Source organism: Canis aureus, chromosome 13 (assembly GCF_053574225.1).
Source record: "Canis aureus isolate CA01 chromosome 13, VMU_Caureus_v.1.0, whole genome shotgun sequence".
In the NCBI taxonomy this organism is placed as follows: Eukaryota; Metazoa; Chordata; class Mammalia; order Carnivora; family Canidae; genus Canis; species Canis aureus.
This window is the reverse complement of record NC_135623.1, coordinates 56,630,706-56,650,337: the sequence shown is the minus strand read 5'-3', so window position 1 is coordinate 56,650,337 and position 19,632 is coordinate 56,630,706. Positions and strand designations below refer to the sequence as shown.

General features: G+C 45.1%; 3 long non-coding RNA genes across 6 annotated transcripts in view; 1 reads left to right on the top strand and 2 right to left on the bottom strand.

Annotated features, from left to right (window-relative positions):
* Positions 1–733: 733 nt before the first annotated feature.
* LOC144282551 (uncharacterized) lies at positions 734–3,366 on the bottom strand. The gene is made up of 3 exons (XR_013351026.1): positions 2,873–3,366; positions 1,789–1,871; positions 734–906 (listed from the first exon to the last, which is right to left on the bottom strand). It is a non-coding gene; the product is annotated as an uncharacterized LOC144282551 (long non-coding RNA).
* Positions 1,289–16,537, top strand: LOC144282553 (uncharacterized). The gene is made up of 3 exons (XR_013351031.1): positions 1,289–1,427; positions 11,623–11,709; positions 16,407–16,537. It is a non-coding gene; the product is annotated as an uncharacterized LOC144282553 (long non-coding RNA).
* Positions 16,058–19,632, bottom strand: part of LOC144282552 (uncharacterized) — a 35,265-nt gene continuing 31,690 nt past the window's right edge. For 2 of the 4 annotated variants that reach the window (XR_013351028.1, XR_013351029.1), the window contains exon 7: positions 16,059–16,514. This is a non-coding gene — a long non-coding RNA (uncharacterized LOC144282552). Of the gene's footprint in view, positions 16,515–19,632 lie in introns of all 4 variants that reach the window. The other 2 variants (XR_013351030.1, XR_013351027.1) reach the window with 2 other exon arrangements.

Below are 19,632 nucleotides of genomic sequence, written 5' to 3'. Positions count from 1 at the left end.
GATTAAGACCCCCCCCCAGTGACCTCATTTAACCTTAATCACCTCTGTGGAGACCCTATCTCCAGAGTCACATTCTGAGATATTAAGGGTTTTCTTTAACATGTGGGAGGGGGGAGGCGGGGAGCACAGTTAAGTTCATAATGTTGCCCTTATATGAAATTCAGGGGCACTTGGGTCTCAGGCTTAGCTCTGCCTCTGGGTAAGTGACTTTGAGGAGTGTGTCAGCTGGAGGTTTTGGTTGTCAACGGCAGAAACAATCCAGGCTCATTTGAGCAACAGGGCAATTGAATTAGGACGCTATTGGGTGCACACTGACACAGCGGGAAGGCTGGGAACCAGACAGAGACCCTGGCACCCTGGGGGATGGGAAGCAGAAGCCCCAGGAACTGCCCTGTCGTGCAAATGCTTGGATCAGGGTGTGGTAGCTGACATGACTGAGCTCAAGAGTGCCAAAGGGCAGCTCCTTGTTGGGTTCACCATTGTGCTGGGGGAGGAGGAGGAAGGACCCTGAGCCTTGGCCTCAGTGGTGGAAACCAGGCACCAGGGTCCATAGCTGTGCAAGACCTCCCCTCTTCAGAGGGAGTGATTCCTCAAGAGAAAATCAGCAACTGTCCAAAGAGGAAGTGGATGTTGGGACAAACAACTGTCACATGACTAATCCCTTGCTTGAGAAAAGGGGGCTGGACCAGGCAACCGCTATGTCTCTCTTCATTAAACATTTACGAAAGCTCCCTACCACTTCTTTCTTGAGATCTTCCCCTTTCTTTGTCAGGTGGGTGTTGAGACTTCCACTCCTGGATTCTTTATTGCCTGTGGTGCCTCCCTGGCCTTTGACCTCTCCCCGGTGTCTCCCCAGTGGAGGCGTTGGCCTCTGTTTGTTCAGGAAGGTCACCAAGGCTTATACTGCTATAAAAAAGCAGAGTGAGCAGCTTTCTGGTATGGATCAGTTTATTAATGTCTTCTTTGTGATTTGTACTGGTAGTAAATATTATATTCATTATAAACAATAATTCAATCTGCCATTCTTTCTCTGGTCCTCAGTTACCTTGTCCATAAAACAAGGAGGTTGAATTAAATGATTATTAAGGTCTCTTTCAGCTGTAGCTCTGTTGGATTCCATGAAAATTAAACTCCTTAGGGTAGGTAGTCTGTGGGGGTTGACTGTGAGGCATCCCCCTAGAACTTGGAAATGGAAAATGTAATTTCCCTCTCAGGGAAAAATTATAAAACCAGCTGGCACCAGATCAAAGAAGATATATTCAAAGTCTCCTTAAATGGACAGGATGGATCGCAGACCAGAGAAGTCTGGATTGACAACGCAAACATCCCCAGGGACAGAATGGCCTGTCAGAATGGGATGGAGCATCAAGACATGGAGGAAAGGGAGGCTGGAGAGCTCCTCGGGATTGATTCAAAATCTGGCCAAGGTGAGGCTGGGGCAAGGCAGTGGGCAGGGTACCCACATGTTAGAAGACTCTGGACTGCTGTTGGCTGCCTCATTGTAGTAGAGATGGGGAGGAGATTCAAGCTGCTAGCACTGGATGAGAGTCCACATAGCTAACAATCCACTTGGCACAGGTGCCAATCAAACAGGAAGGTCTTTAGCTACAGCTGGAACAGGGCTCTAGGGTCCTACATATCCTGCATTTACACATTTATTTTCTAATGTCTGGGACGTCTATGGGGAACTTAGTATGGGAAGAGCAGTGAGTAGGAGCATATAGAAGGCTCAGGGCAGAAGCTATTTATCAATCAGCCCAGAATTATTTTGTTATTTTAATAACTTACATGTTCGAATCATTCTTTCTCTTTATCTGATTCCAACTCATCAAGCAATCCTTTGATTTGAATGTGGTTACCCATGTTTCTACCTATAGGGAAAGAATGGGCATGACAGGCTTACACGATTATAAGATGACTGTATTCTTCAAAGTAAACGAACAGATTTTCTGTTTTATCAGTCTCTTGGGAGCCTGATCACATAGATCAAGTGACATCCCCCTGTGAGAGAAATCCTTTCTTGGCTTGCAAACAAAGTCAATTGCCCCAATTAAAAAAAAAAAAAAAAAAGAAAGAAAACAGAAAGACCCAAACTTGCTGCATAGAAATGCTTCTTAGAAGTAGCCAGCCAGCTCCTCTTTCAAAACTAAAATCAGTGGTCCAAGGGTTTCTTCAGTATTTTTCCACAGGATTTCTGGCTGAAATTCCAAGGCATGTAAAAATTCAACTATAGACAGGTTAGATATAGTGGTTCTCTCTCTCTCTCTCTCTCTCTCTCTGTCTCTCTGTCTCTCTGGTGTTTGTGTTTAACAAATTTTTAGTAACACATTTATTTTCAAACAAAATCTTACAAAGGACCTGAAGCTCCAGATAAACATACCCATATGCCAGGCATCTCTTCTTGGGTGTGTAATAGGCACCTCAAATAAGAGGGATCCAAATAGCATTTTTTTTAAAGATTTTATTCACTCATTTGAGAGAGAGAGAAAGAGAGCAAGAGGGAGAGAGAGAGAAAGAGAGAGAGAGAGTGAGCATGAGCAGGGAGCAGAAGCAGAGGTAGAGGGAGAAGAAGACTACCTGCTGAGCAGACTCCCCAATGTGGGGCTCCATCCCAGGACCCTGGGATCATGATCCGAGCTGAAAGCAGATGCTTAACTGACTGGGCCACCCAGACACACCCGAAATAGCTTTCTTAATGACCTGCCCTTCTCCATGCCTGCTCTTCTTCATCAGGCCAAAAACCTAAAATCATTCTCAGGTCCCCTCTTCCCAAACTCAGGCTTCTCCACACATCATATATTTAGAATCCCACCCCTTCCAGGCCAGGGCCCCTAGTCATGAAACATCGTTGCCGGCCAACATCCCCTCTTACCTGGGTCACTGCACTAGCCTTATAATAGGTCTTCCTGCTTCCACTTCTGCATCTGTGTGTTCGTTGTCTACGTAGTGAAGTACTATCTTCAAAACTGTGGATTAGATCATATTCCCCTGTTCAAAGTGCTCCAATGTTTCCCAACATACTTAGCATCAAAATGAAACTCTTTCCCGTGGTCTGCAAGGCCCTCCACCATCTGGTTTCCTGGTGTGTCAGTGATTAAACCACTCTCCCCCTCATTCTCTTGGCTCCAGACACACTGGACTTATTGTTGTCCCTCAACTGTGCCAAGTTTGTTCTCTGCTTTGCATTCCCTGTTGTGCCTGCTTAGAACCACTGGTACCCTTGACTTTGAATGGCTCACTTCCTCACACCAGTCAAGTCTTTGCCCAAATGATACCTCAGAGAGGCCTTCCCTCACTACCTTGTCAAAATAACTGCCCTGATTCATTCCTACCCACTAGCTCCTTGATTAATTCCCACCACCACCCCAGCATTCTGTAGAGGACCCTGTGGTGTGCTACCCAGCTCCCCCTTGGGGACTGAGTGAGACTCACTGCTTTCACTGCTCGGAGTGTTGGCTGCCATCAGTTTACACCTGAGACACTTTCCAGGCATTGGTCTTTGCCCGAAGAAGCTGCTTCACCTGCATTTATGTCCATTCCCTGGAGGCAGCCTGTCTCCAACAGCTCGTCATACAGGCGTACAAATTCTCAATCCCCTGCTCTCAATGGAGACAACTCTCCTAACCAATGCTCCAGAGCTACCGTTAGCACTGGATGAAGCTTCTGCTCCCAGTGCTTCACAGCTCAACTTTTCCCCTCTGCCCAGCCTGTAGAACCCTGCCCAACCCCTCACCCCTCACATGTGCTGTTCCTGACAGGATTTCTATAAATCTCTGTCTCACAGTCTACTTCCTGTGGAAGCTAACCTATGGGCCACTACCTAAAATTATGTGTTTGTTTACTTATTTCCTGTCTCCCCAACTAAGACTGAAGTTCAGTGAGAGCCGTGATATTGTCCATCTTCTTTGCCTCTGTATCCCACCTCAGATGCCTTGCATGGTGCTTAGCATACTATAGGAATTCAAGAAATAATTACTGAATGAATGAATGAGTGTGTCCCCAGTATATATCATAGATGAAAGTGAAACTGCTGGGCACGGGGACAGTCAAAATAGGTGAAGGTGATTAAGAGGTACAAACTTCCAGTTATAAAATTAGTAAGTCACAGGGATGTAATAATGTACAGTGCAGGGAATCCAGTCAATAATACCGTAATAACTTTGTGTCCTGACAGATGGCAACTAGACTTACCTTGGTGATCATTTATTTCATAACGTATATAAATGTCGAATCACTATTTTGAACGCTAACATAAATGTCAATTACACTTCAGTTTTAAAAATTCTAATATTGGACTGATAAAAAGAAAAAACAACCCTGATACATTGGATTTCATCAAAATTACAAATTTATGTATATGATAAAGAACTTGTATCCATAATGTATAAAAACCCAACAAATCAATAGTAAAAAATAACTCGGTTAGAAATGGGCAAAAGACTTGATACGCAGTTAACAAAGAAGAGATATGAAAAGCCAATAAGCACATGAAAAGAGGCTCATCATGATTAATCATCAAAGAAAATTGAATCAAAAGCACAATAAGTTAACATTTTATACCCACTAAAATGCTAAAATCAAAGGCCAACAATACAAATGTTGGCTAAAATAGGAAGCAACTGGAATTCTAACATACTGGTGGTGAGAGTACAAAAAACAGTGTAAGTATTTTGGAAGCTGTTTGGCAGTTTCTTATAAAGTCAAGCATACATTTACCATATGACCTGGAAATTTCATTCTGAGACATTTATCCAATATAAATAAAAATCTACAAAAAAGAGTTGTAGAAGAATGCTCTCGCCAAGATTATTCATACTACTGCAGGTTCGAAACACCCTGAATGCCCATCAACCAGAAAGTGCAAAAGTGAATTGGAGTATCTTGATACACTGAAACAGCACTCATCATGGCAAGGAATGAGCTACCCATACACAAGACAGCTTGCTGAGTGAAAGCAGCCAAATTAAAAGTACATATTGTGGGAGTTCATGATGATGAAAGAAAATTCATGTATGGCGATACATGTCAGAGTGGTCTCCCAGAGGGAAGGGTACCTTCTGGGAGAGAGTCATGGTAAAGATGGACTTAGGGGGCAATTCTCAACTGGTCTGAGAGCTCCTGCTCCACCTCCTTTTTACCCACACTTTTAATAACTCTTGGGTGAAGGTTACCCAATGTACTACTGGAATACTGCCTATGCAGGGGAATTGCTTTGAGAAGGAGCATGTAAGTGTGTAGACATGTATAAAATGTTATCTGTGCTGTGGAAACAAATGAAGATCAACCAACAACAACAACAAAAATTGAAACTACCTTTTTGAAATTAGGGGGGAAGAAGGGAGATGGGAGGCGCTCCTCCCTCAATCACTCCCACTCCCACACCATTTGAGAAGTGCCTGAGGGACCTTGCAGGACCTTAGGGCAGAGCTGCTTCTTTTTTTTTATTATTATTTTTTAAATTTTTATTTATTTATGATAGTCACACACAGAGAGAGAGAGGCAGAGACACAGGCAGAGGGAGAAGCCGGCTCCATGCACCGGGACCCCGACGTGGGACTCGATCCCGGGTCTCCAGGATCGCGCCCTGGGCCAAAGGCAGGCGCCGAACCGCTGCACCACCCAGGGATCCCCAGAGCTGCTTCTGAATCAGGAAATTGAGATTCATGGCCAGGCCGCATCACTAAGAAGGCATTCACAAGGCCTCCTCAAATCAAGATGTGGCCTTACAGGTGCATGAGCCCATTTGGCAGGGGCAAGGAGCCCCACACTCTGCTCTGGGAAAAGAAGAGACATGGGAAAAGAAGAGGCCTATCTCTCTGAAGTCAGTCATAAATCCCAGGGATCTGGAGACGATCCTAGGGGATTTAGCATGCCCAGTGAGATTTGGGGTTGGAGGGATGACCCGAGACTCTGGAACCCCAAGTCAGGAGAGGTCCCTTTTTGTGACAGCTCCTGGAAGGAAGACTGCTTGGGCCCGGCCCTGGGGCGAGTCCTTTATTCCAGTAGAACGCCCAGGAAGCCATGGACCCTGGTGACAACTCATTTCCTCCTGAGCTTTTATAGTAACTCTCCTCTATTTCCAGTATTAGAATTCCCTGGAATGTTCAAGGCTCCGGCACCACAAGGTCGTAAAGGCCATTTCTGGGTCCAAGAAGGTGACATTGCCTATTTGTTCTGTTCCCATTTCTTCTGCAATTGCTCCCACATCTGACTGATCTTTTTCATTCTACTCTGCATTTTTGACAGAGACAGGAAAACAAGGCTGTCTGCCAGTTTCAGATGTCCTGACTTCTTGCCTGGGTGGAAACACACTGGGTTGGAATGAGATCATGCCGGGGAATCTTTCCCCTGAAACCAGGAGGGAGACGTGGCCAGGTGTGCTCGCAGACTACTGCCCGGTGAAGGCCCCGGAGTCGCACAGAGACTCAGCCCATCTCTGCTCGACCCATGGCCCAGGGGGAGAGGAAGTTCCCAGGTGGCTGGCCCCAGACTGGCTGTGAGAGTAGCTGCAGCCCGGGTTTCAGCTCCTTCAGAAGGCCGCTGGAGCAAAGTCCACTGCTTGGTCCCTAGGAAGAGGTTCTGGGGATTATCTGGCAATCTTTTTCCTCCCCTGAAGCCCTTTCACAAAACAAAAAAGGAAAGTAGTCCACCCAGCAGATGTCCAACAGCCTGCCAGACAGTCCGGACATACCCATCGCAGCCTGGCCTGGCTCATGACACACCCTGAGGAGACCTGTCCCAGGTCCCTAAGCAGGTTGATGCTGGCTCATAGACAGGAATGTTCAAGAAGGATACAGAGCAAGAGGAGCTGAGCCGGACGGAGTGCATCATTGTCCTGGAGCCTGCCAGGAAAGACAAATCCCTTCCTCAGCACTACTGAGGCCACGCACCCAGGGAAATGCCTCTGAGGACCTCAGGCATGCACGTCACTGGCCTAAGTACAAGCAGTGCTGGACACCACTAATAGCCATTGATGAGCAAACATCCTCACAGAAAAGCAGATAATGCCTCATCCCTGCCATGGCTAAATTGTTTTATAACATTCTCATCACTATTCTAAAAGAATAAAAACATTACTAGCATGTAATGTCCTCATCAGGGTTCAGGACAGGCCCAGGCTTTATTCTTGGCCCTGGCACTCATTTACTGGAGAATTTAGTAATCTTGGGCAAGTCCTCCCACCTTTTTCTTTTTAATTAAAAAAAAAAATTAACTTCTAGGCTTTGAAGTCTGTTTGTTAGTAATAATATAACAATTACTACCATTACTCTCGAATGCCCACTGTGGGTTAGGCACTATTCGAGGAGCTAGAAAAAGCAAGTGGCAAGTAAGTAAGCAGACAAAATGTGCCCCCTTCAAGGAGACAGGAACCACACAGTTATGTTGACCAGGATGCTTTTATACAAAGAATTGTTAACTATAAGGGAGAGTTGGAATTAGCAACACATGGAAGCCTGGAGGAAGGGCACCGCCATTGATCTTCAGACCTTCCTGTTTTCCCCATTCTGTGCTGCAGCGAGTAGGAGTTACAGAATTTAGGTTGTGACATGTAAAGTACTTGCCACAATGTGTCTGTTGTTAAGTCCTTGCCTGTTAGGTCAAGATCCCCCTTCAGTTCCACGCTCCATGATGCTGGAGCGGCTCGAGGCCCCCATGGCCCCCAGGCCAGGTGCCTTTGCCACCTGCCGTCTGGTAAATTCTCACCATGGGGGCACTGGAGGGAGGCTCGGAGAGAGAGGGACTGCGCCCTCCGGGGTGCTCTCTGAGGGCTTCCTGGCTGCTTCTGTCCGTCAGTTTCCACTGTTTGTCCTCCCTCATCCAGGGGTGGATGAGTCCATTTTGTGGTTCTACCAGCAGTTGCAGAACCAGCCACTGTGCACTCCTTCTGGGATTCCAGCACCCGCCGAGCAACAAGCACCCACTTGTCAGAGGTTTGCACACCACCAGTACCTCTTCTGCTCCTACAAGCTTTTGTGTGTTCCTAATTCCAACTCTTCCCTATAGTTAACAATTCTTTTTATAAAATCATCCCAGTCAACATAACTGGTGTGGTTCCTGTCTCCTTACTGGACCCTGCTTTACGACTGTGGGTGCTCAGATGCTGGCCTCGCCTCGCTGGATCTAGGCCTTTGTCCTATCCACTGTCTCCCCCATGACGTGTGTCCGTCTGCAGGTCTGTGGGAGAGAAGGGTTAGCTCTGACCACTGAACACCCCCCCCCCACACACACACACCACCACCACCAAGAAGACCTGGCTCACATTTTGTGATAAAGAAGGAAGACAGCACTTGGGTGGTCACTCTCCAGGGAGCAGACACTTGCTGCTAAAAAAAACGAGGTCAGTCAGCAACAGCGCATTTGCCCGCCCCCATCCCTTCTGAGGGCAGCTGATGGCACTCTAGCACTCTAGTCAGTGCTTGCCCTACAGCCATCGTCTCCCTTCATTCCTGCTGATGGGACCTGGGATTTGGGTCAGACCAGAGGTCTCTTGGTCTTGGGCAAAGTAGACCCTTTCTCCAAGCCCAGGAATGGGTCATAATTGGTCTAAGCCAGCCAACTTATCTCCCTCCCTTCTGCCAATGATCGGGCATGTCACTTGGTCATGGCCAATGACACAGAGAGAAATGAGGCAGAAATCCATGGGGGCTTCCCAGTGGCTGGACTTCAGCAGCCAACTTGGGGCCATGAGATGGCACTATTGAGGATGAGAAGCGAACCCCTAAGAGCAACAAAGCAAAGAATTAGAAAGAGCCAGGATTCTGCATGGCACGCCACAGTCCCGACTCCTATCTCCACGCTTCTCGTATGGTAATCCATGAACTGCTTACGCCACAAGCAGTGGTTGGCTATTCTGCTGTTTGTGACCAAAGCATTCCCATCTGATAGAAAATAGCCATCCAGATCAACCCGGCGCCACTGTCTCCTCCACCGGCGTCTGCTCAATCGTCACCCTGGCTGCTGCAGGCTGCGCCCCAGAAGGCAGTCCCCACCCGACCTCTGCGGGTCAGCGGTCTGCTCTGCAGCGGTGCCCCCAGCACACCACACGTGCCATGTTGTCCTTTGCTAGGCTCCAGGGCGACCTTCAGAGCAAGAGGGCATGTAAATAAAAGGTCTTATGTTTTATATGCTGGTCAATATTTATTCAACCCCCAGAGCAGTGGCCTGGAAGGAACAGAGAGACTATAAAATGTCTTCTGTACTGAAGCTTGAAACTGTGCAGGAGCAAAGGGGCCTCTCCGTGCTCTCACTGCCAAGCAGCCTTCAGCTCAGCAGAGCTTGGGAGCCCTTGGGGAGCAGAGTGGCTGGGGCAATCTGGTGCATGGGGACAGAGACAGCCCAGGGCTGTGGACACATGGCAACAGCCACGCTCTCGATGCAGCTCTAATCTGCGCCTTGAATGGCTTATCAAATGCAGATGGTCCCGCGTCCCCAGGGACCACTCTCCTCCCCTCCCTTAGAGGAGCCATCTCATGGGGAAGCCCACACTTTTAAGGGCTGCAGCTGTGGGGTCTTTGGAAGGGGGTGTGTGCGTTTGATGGAAGGCTCCCCTCCCCATATCTTGAGCCCCTGCTTGGCCTTGCTCTTCCCTGACCTCTCCCATTGCCTGTGTTGTGTTGATTTTGCCATTCTCGTGCTCTCTTACCTGTTTGTCGTCGTCCCCCACCTGGCCTTGTTTACACGGCCTCTGTTACTTGCTTCGGACAGGGTGGATGATTCTCTCTCTATGGAGAATTTTTAAACCTCCCCCTGGACGACTCTCTCAGGTCCCAAATCTGTTGCCTGATATTTTAGAGCCTTCCCCGCTCTGCCCTCTGGTTTCAGCTTTATCTCCATCTCTCCCTTCCACATACATTGTGTGGCCACTGGAAATGATGCTCCAAACCTGCTCCATGACCCCTTTCTCCTGTGCCTTTGCTGAGGCCGCTCTTGTTCCAGGGTAGCTTTCCTCTTCAACCACCAGGAGCAATCTAATCAAATCCACCAAGGCTTAGCTTAAATGCCTCCTCAGTGTCCTTCGATCTTTGCTTTTCCTCACTGGGAGAGAGTTTTTCTGCATCTGGATCACTAACAATTCATACTCCTTGCACTAGAATCAGAAGAATTTTCTGTGTCATGTATGATTGTTTCCCCTTCTCTTACATAATAAATCAGTGGTCTCAACCAGGGAGCGACTTCCCATCCCTACTCCGGGGCACATGTGGCAATGTCTGGAGATGCTTGGTTGTCACACTGTGGGGGAGCTCCTGGCATTTGGCAGGTAGGGGCCAGGGATGCTGCTATAAACAGCCCCCCACAGCAAAAAATAATCCAGCCCAAAATGTCAACACTATCAAAACTGAGACACCCTGAGTTAGCTTATAAGCTTCCTGAAAGCAGAAACCACACTTCCTCTTCCTTTTATTCTCCACAGTACACAGTTTTGAAATGCAATTTTGTTCAATTATTTTAAATGAGCAACTATAAATGTTTAATATACATTTACTCACTCTGTGTCGAACCCATATATAGATGCCAACCACCCAAAGAGCGATCTGTCCTCTGCATCACGCCCATAATAGTCCCATTAGCCACCGCGCGCAATACATAAAGGGTGTAGCTCTTCATCATTGACATTCTCCGAGTCTCTCCCTGCATTGCTGGGTCCCATAAAGCAAAATCCCAGCTCATATTCACTTAGCTCCTTATAGAAATTCCTTCACTAAGCTATGCTTTAGTGTACTATGTCTTCTGTCTTTATGGAGGGTCAATAAAAGTGGCACTCTGTTAACAGTGTCCCTGTGCCGTGGAACTTCAGTTATCAGGATTTTGTACACTCCCCATCCTCGAAGGTGACTGTAAAGCAGCTCCTTTATTTTACAAATGAGGAGAGTTGGTTTCTCTGTTATTCAATATCCTTTATCCAAGGGCCTATGTGATACATTTTTACCTAACTTTAATTTCAGGAAAACATGTTGTAGATGTCATATATTGTCGAGAAGACAGAAATCTAGGCACCTTAATACGCTTCTCTTTTTGGCTTAGCGAAAAAGCTGTCAGAAAAGTTAGAACCAAATTAAAAGTCCAAGTGTTAGAATCTGCTCCACTCAGGTGTCTGAAAGCATCTATTTATTTCTTCTGCTTTCTTCAGCAGGAGTGCTATCCTTAAATACCTGCTCTTGTGCTGCGTTTTAATCTTTAAGCTGCCTCAAGTCTTTCGGAAGTGAGTACAAATCTTAAGTGAAACAAATAAAGACTAACTTAGAGCTATTGTGAGCCACCTTCTATTGTCGAGTGCCAAGCGCCAGGGTGCTGGGGCGGACGCAGCCTGGTTAGAATTTCAGCCCTACCACTTGTCATCTATGTAACCTCGGGCTTGCTACCTAACCAATCTCAAAGTTGCTACCTCATAGGGTTGGTGAAAGGATCAGAAGAGAGATGACGCATGCATGAGAGAGTCTTTCTGTGTCTGCCCATAATAGATGAGTCATGCCCATAGTTCCTGCTTCAACGTCCAGCCTTGTTTGTGAAGTTCACCGTTCGGAATTTGTTCCACTGAGTATCTGGCTCAGCCACTTTTCAGTAATAGTAACAAATTTGCACCTTAACATAGATTCTTCTTCTTCTTCTTTTTTTTTTTTTAAGGGAGGAGGAGCAGAACGAGAGAGAGAGAGAGAGAGAGAGAGAGACTGAGAATCTTAAGCAGGCTCCATGCCCAGTGTAGAGCCCAAGGTAAGGATCAATGGCCCAACCTGGAAATCATGACCTGAGCTGAAGAGTCGGACACTTAACAGCCTAGGTACCTCTAACATAGATTCTTAGAGTTATCATTTATCTTCCCTTTAAAGATAAAGTAACTTATACAAAGTTATCACTCTCTGTCCCTGTGATTTTCTTTGGGAGGATAAATCATGTAAACAACAGCACAACACTATACTTTGGGTCCTTTGATTAGCTGTTCTGGTAGCTATTTTCAGAGTTTGGCACTGTCTGCACTTCTGTCACTTAGGCTTACACTGGCCTTGAGGTTTCACGCTGTAAATGTAGGGAATAAAGCCAAAAAAGGCTACTTGTTTTTCTTCTTTCCTTCGATGGGATGAATTTAGAAACTAATGAAGAATACCAACTATTCTACGTGTCTTTATCATCAAACGGTTTCCCATTTATTGGGAAGCCCAGAGTCCCTTGAAAAAGTTAAAGAAACGTACAATTTCTTCAAAAAAACACTTCCTTTTTTAGAGTAGTTCGATTCTCATAGGTCCTTGTGAGGAAGTCAAGAACGAAGGCTCAGAGAGACATCAGGGCCTGGCCTCGTCCTATAACTGGAATGGCTGCTCTTATTCCTCTAGGACTGTTGCCATTCTCATGGAGCCAAGTGGCTCACTGGTCCCATGCCCCTAGACTCCTAAAACTGAGACCCCAAGCTCAGGGACACTTATATTCCTTACTGAGTTGAGAGGAGGAGATTTGGGATTAAAGTTTGTGAACCTTCCAAAGCTGTGTTATCCCGATAGGGTGATCGCTAGGCCCATGTGCCCCCTTTGAATCAACATTCCAGCTAATTAAAAGGAAATAAAGTTAAAAACCCCGTTCCTAAGTTTCAATGGCCACATTTTAAAAGCTCAATAGCCACCTGTGGCTGGTGCTACCCATCCCGGGCAGCCAGAGGTAGCACACATGCATTGTCACAGAAAGAGCTCAACAGTGCTGTTTGAGACCCTTTCCTACCCACAGGGGGATTGGTGCAGAAGGGAGGCATTGTTGTACATCCACCACTTCTTACAGTTCCAAGACAGTGTTCTTTGTGGAGGAGGGGCTCTCAGTGGTGATGCACCCCTGGGTCTCCCTTTTTTAGTGCTTGCTTGTTTCGCACCCCAAGCCTCTTTTGCAATTACAAAGAGCTACAGACAACAATGAATCCAGGGAGAAATAGGCGACTGTCTTTTGCTCCAAATACGTGTGTGCATTGAGGGGTGTGATGCAATCAGTGACCAATGGGCAATCTCAAATACCTCAAAGAAATGTTGCTCTGGAAACATTCACTGTCTCGGGGGGGCTCCCTTTCTAGCATGGCCCATGGCAAGAAGTCCTAGTGTCTACTCCAAACAGAAAGGGTGAGAGATTCTTTGGCTTCTGCAAGGCCAAACTTGCTTTATGTTTGCTCCTTTTATATTGATTTAGAGAAATAAAGTGTTCAAGTTTTGCCTGAGATGCTTATGTAGTTCCCAACTTCCCAGGGAGGTTTCTATTTTATATATTTCAGTACATAAAAAATATACAAACTAAATGCTGTCGCTATTGTCTCGCTGTGTCCCTGAAACCAGCTGACCTTGACTTTTCTTAATTCTCTGCTTCTCTGGAGGCTTTGGCATGGGGACAGATCCCTCGCCGTAGTACCCGCATGGTGCCTTTGAAGCTTAGAACAATCTTTTTCCCTGGTCCCAAAATAGTGCCTCTATGATTACCCTGATGCCCCGGCTGTCATCATCCCAGGTTTCTGGCTCTGCCTTCTCCTGATCCAGATAATGTCTGGCACATGGAACGTTGTGTCTTTTTTGCCCTCAATTTCACACTTTTCCTCACATACTTTGTTAATATTAATAAACACATGGCTATCCACTGAGCTCTTCCCATATGCCAGAAACGGTGGTGAGTACTTTACCAGGATTGCCTAAGTTTCATTTCACCCTCCCCTCTACCCCTGGCAGCTACCACCTTGTTCCAAGCCACTGCTACCTCTCACCTGGACCATTGCAAATGCTCCCAACACGTGTCTTTTCCCCTGTCCTTATCCCCTTTGGTCTACACTCAGCCGAGTAGTCAGAAAGAGCCTCCTAAAATATGAGTTAGATCATGTCATTCCTCACGGCTCCAGCATCCTCTCTTCTGACTCAGAGCCAAAGTCAAATGGCCTATAATACCCTAAGTGATCTGTGGCCCGTGCCCTGTCACTGCCTTGAGTGTGTCTCCTATCCTCATCCCTTATTCTAATCCAGCCACACTGGCCTCAGGGCCTTTGCACTGGTTTTCTGTCTGCCAGATGTCCACGTGGCCTGCTCCTTTGCCTCATTCAAGTCTCTCTTTATTCAAGTACTACTTTCCCACTGGGGGCTTCCCTGGCCACCCTATCTAAAACCATATATGCACATATATACACATACTCACACACACGTCTTCTCCACAGCACTTGGCACCATTAACAGGTCATACACTGAACTTATTTGTTTCTTGTCAGTATTCCCAAATGATGGATATAGCTAAGCTCCATGAGAATAGGGACTTTGGTCTTTTTTGTTTATGGGTGTACCAGCACCTGGCACATTATAAGGTACTCAGAGGGTATTGTTGAGTAAGTAAATGAATTCTCTGAGATTTGTAGTCAATCTGAGTTTATAGGCAGGGAAACTGAAGTTTAAGGTTAAGCAACCAGCCTGTAGTCACAGGGCTGGTCACTCCGAAGCCCAACACATGCTCCCACCCATGACAATGACTAGCATTCCATCAGCACCCTCTGGAGGGGCCCCTCCGGGCCTCACCTCACACCTGCTCCCCTGCCCACCCGTGTGTTCAGGCGGAGGGCTTCCGCAGCGCGCCAGCCTCCACAAAAGCAAGTTCAGCAAATTCCTCGGATGCCAGCTATCGTCAGGCAGAACTTCCAGAAACGGCAGCATCTCTTTCCCATCTGGGCCAGAAAAGCTCAGAAAGTGCAGATTCTCCAAAGGCTCGGGTGCAAGCTCACCGTACCCTTGGGTAGCCTGATACGAGGTGAGCCACCTATCAGACAGGGCTGGGAATAATGAGAGCAACCTTTTCTTTCGACCCAGAGTGGAGGGTGAAGAGTTCAGCAAATAAAGCCTGGACTGCCAGCAGATTTCTCATTGTTATGGTGAAGAGGTTACATTTAATGTTTAATTTTGATAAGCTATGTAGAGGAGAAAGAAAAGTGTTTTAAATATTAGCTAGTGAAGAGAGAGAACAAAGCAAACTTTTTTTTAAGGAATGGGTTTGGAACTATTGGCACACTTTTTAAAAAAAAGTTTTTTGTATGTGCTAAAATGTACATAACAAAATTCACCATCCTAGCCATTTTTTTTATAAAAAGATTTTATTTATATATTAGAGAGAGAGAGAGAAAGAGAGCACAAACGGGGTCGAGGGAGAAGCAAGCTCCCTGTGAGCAGGGAGCCCAACCAGGGTCTCGATCCCAGGACCCTGAGACGATGACCTGAGCTGGAGGCAGACGCTTAATGACTAAGCCATCCAGGGGCCCCCATCTTAGCCATTTTTAAGTGTGCGGTTCAATAGTGCTAAGTATATACACGCTATTGTGCGACCAATTTCTGGAATGTTCTCATCTTGTGGATCTGAACAACTCACCTTTCGCTCCTCCCCCAGCCCCCAGTGACCACCATTCCACTCTTAGTTCCTACAAATTCAACTACTCCAGATCCCTCATAGAGTGGAATAAGGAACAGTACAGTATGAGTCTTTTTGTTCCTTGCTGATGTCATTTAACATAATGTCCTCAAGGTTCACCCCTGCTGTAGCTTGGGTACACTTTTCAAAACCAGTGTTTGTGCCTGCTTCCTTTGATTAGGCTGGATGTAAAGTCCAGGACTATTTTTAGAGATGCTTATTTTTTCATAAGCATTCTGTTTGCATTTATGATGTGTAAAAATAATGCTTTGTTTACAACCACCCTGTTCAAATGGTTGAGGCTTGCCACAGAGCTGTACTTTTCCATTCAATTTTACTTTTTTTCCATTAAAATAAAATAATCTAGTAAAACAATTGTCAATAAATAGAGAACACTATTTAAAGAAGATATTCAGTGCAGTGCATGCTTTAGAGCAGTGGTTGTCAGACTGTCCCCAGGAATCCTGGGTCCTCTGAATACATGTCAAGGCCACCAAGGAGGTGTCTGTGAGGAATGAACTTTGACCTCAGCCCTCCAGTTTTGTTCAGAGCAGCTCTAGCTGAAAATCTCATGTTGAGGTCCTGCATAATATTTTATTTGAATAAAAAAGTTTCCATAGTGTGGAGACATTATTGTTGTCCACCAAATATTCTGATTCTTCCCCTCCCATCCCACCCCCATCAGCATTTGTAGAGTTGTAGTTCTTGACTTTCTGATGATTGGATAGAGCCATAGGACTAATTATGGCCAATGAGGGTATGATCCTGGCCTGGAACATTCAATTCCCAATGCATGACCCTCCAGACCACCTCCACTTTTGCCTTTTCTCTTTGCCGTGGTATTATGGATTGCATGTCCTCCCAAAAGTGATATTGAATCCCTAATCCTCAAGGTGATACTATTTGGTGATGGGAGTTTGAGCAATAACTAGATCATGAGGGTGGAGCCTTCATGGTGGGATTGATGCTTTTATGAGAAGAGACAAGAGAGAGCTTGTTTCTCTCTGCTCTAGGCCATGTGAGAGCACAGCAAGAAGACACCATCTATGAACCAAGAAGAGAGCTCTCATCAGACACTGGATCTTCCAGCACATGATCTTGAAATTCCTTGGCCTCTAGAACTGTGAGGAATAAAAATTTGTTGTTTAAGTCACTCAGCTTGTGGTATTTTGTTGTAGCAGCCTGTGTAGACTCAGACAAATGGCTACAATGTAGTGGCTACTCTATCAGCATGGATCCCAGGATGAGAATGAGGAGGATAACAGAGAAGAGCATTCAGCCATTTCAAACTATTCAGCATGAGCTAGGAATAATTATTTGTTATCTTTTTAAAAAAAATTATTTGTTATCTGAAGCCATTAACATTTTGGGGTTGATTTGTTACTGCAGTATAACCCAGCGTGTCCTGACTGATACACATAGTTTTTGCAAGTGTGAAAATAACCATTTTGGAGCTATCTAAATGGTGATGTACATTTAGATTTCTTCACTAACTTTGAACTCTTTTTAAACATTTCTTAATCCAGTCTCATGTTCTGTGGTTTTAGGTTGGGCTAGGGTTTATTTATGGCTTCTTCTTAGATGCTCACCTTCTACACTTGATTGTGACTCTAGGAATTTTAGGAGTTTCATCAAATAGTTAACTTTTGTAACTTTTCTGCTGCTGCAGATTTTAACTTTTCCCCCCCGGAAAGGAATCTTCTGATTACCATAGGTTTTCTCATTCAGCAGTGCTGCTAATACTTCTTCCTAATGCTCTACTCCTACCTCAGCTGTTTACATGGGGGAAACAATTACATATTCATTTCTTCTCCTGCCTCATGGCTGAGTCATATTGAGAGAGACACAGAGACAGACAGAATGAGGAGGAAGACCACAAGGAGGAAGGAGGCAAATAATAATAAGAAGGAAACAAGAAATATTTTTGGCACTTGGTTTATGTTGCTGATCTCTTTTTCTAATCAGGGGCTTCTGAGTTAGTGTTTATCAAAGTGTGGTTCTCCTACATCAGAATCACATGGTGAGCTTGTCAAAAATGCAAGCTGCTGTTCAGCACCCACCGGGGATATCAGGGTTATGCCCATGTACACCAAATTTTGACAAACACTGGTAAAAATCACTCTAAAACTCCCTGTTGGCCAAATGTAGCATCAAAAGCAGTCTTTTCTCTGTAATATTAGATGACACCATTTTTTTCAGTCCTGGCTCAGTATCCAAATTAGTTTCTGTTAAAAAAGAAATGTTGTAGTCACTAAGTTCTCAGCCTACTCCAGAACTCACTTTTTCTAATATATAGTTAAACAGAATATATCAATATTTTAAAATGGAGAAATAAAATGATACAATCACATTTTGCATTGCTTATCCTTTATATAGTTTAAAGTGTTGCATTCTTAATTTAAGGGCGACACACACACAGACACACACACACACACCCCAAACCAAAAAAGACAACCTCAACAATTAATTGTGATGAAGCCAAGTGAGCATGAGGCAACCAGGTCCTGAGCTCCAGAATTACCATAGAAGCAGCACATTAACGTCGATCATCAATCAAATGTCCACAACTTGGCATATATTATCTCATGTAATCCTTATAGCCACTCTTTGAGGGAGGAATTATCTTGTTTATTTTACATGGAGGAGACCTAGACTCAGAGAAGTAAAGTAAGTTGCCCAAGGCCACATAGCCAGTATGTGGAAGAGCCTGACTTATATAACTTATACCCCAAGGCCACTGGCCTTCAAAAATTCAGATCCTCTACACCAAGCCATTCTCTCTTATAAGGAGCACTGGAACAGTGGAGGGAAAATTCAGGCAGAAAGGGGAAAACTGTCCCAGAGGGTATGTCCACCTAGACCAAATCACCCTTAATTTGCAAGAATGACCATAGCTTATAGCATGAAAAATACGGAAAGATTATGGGGCAGACTAGCATCATCTATGAAGAGAATTTGCTTGGTCAGGAAAAAGAAACAAACCAAACCACTTCAAATCTGGATGTTATTTCATTTGGTCAAAGTAGGTCAGAGAGTTGGGCAGAGTGATAGGTGGTTCTTTACCGGGAGCTGTGTTTGACTGAGGGAATTAAAGTAAGATGGAAAGAATACAATGATGCCACAGTGTTTCTCTTCAACTAAGTGATATTAGGAGTCTCTACTGAAGTAGGGACATTTACAGTTTCTATATGAAATGTCACCAAGACAGGTTGGCCGACAGAGAGTATCCTAGAAATAACTGCCTACAAGGGGAAAAATTCTATATGCAGTTGCATTTCTAATTCTATTTCTGCAGGACTAGGATGGGAAGTAAATAAGCTAGGAGGGTAATGTCCTCTTGTTCACTGTCATTGTCAACTGAAGGGAAAGTACACGTTCTGGTTCATTCTCCCTTCACCTGCCAGAAAGCCTGCTGGATTTTTCATAACCAGAGCTTGCTCCATATACCCATACAACCAAGCCTCGTGCATAATTTTTGTTAATATTCCTTTATTTAGATTTTAATTCAGCTGGGTGTAGAGTTCCTCACTACGTGTATATCCTCTTCAGCAAGTCGCATGCCGTGGGGATGTAATAAATGCTTATTAATAATAATGATATTTCTCTGTTGTGAGTTTTCTATCCGTATAATGAATTGTCATTGGAGGAGAAATGCTCTGCAATAATATGTGTCAACTTTTTAATGAAAACTACTATATTGAGTGTCTGCAAAGAGCTATTCCAATGTAAGTTATTAGAATACCATAGCGTTAATTTTTAGGAATTGATATATACTTATGTGGAGTGGCTTGAAAGTACCTGAGCTCCTGGAGCACGTTGAATTGCAACTTATACATTTTGCTACTTGACATGCAGGGGGGCTTCTCCATTAGCATCAAAGGCTTCTCATGGTGTGGTTGCTTTGCTGATTGAGTCATGTAGATCACTCAAATTCGTTGTGAAGGCTTACACTTTAATCATTCTCTCACGGTAATATAATGGTAATTGGTGTCATTTAATCTACTGTGCTGTTTAATGCCCTGAGACTTCTGGGGATTTCACACAACCCATCAAATGTTAACCTACACTATTTATTTACTCCACGAAAGAAAAAAACTCCCCTTTTCCTCAGGTGCCCCAGCTTTTAAAGAACCTGCCTGAGGTAGAATGCACTCAGTTGGGTGTGGCCCCACACCAGGGAGAGGTTTTCCCTGTCTACATTCTCTTGAGCTATGTGGCTTTTGCACTTCTCCCCAGAAA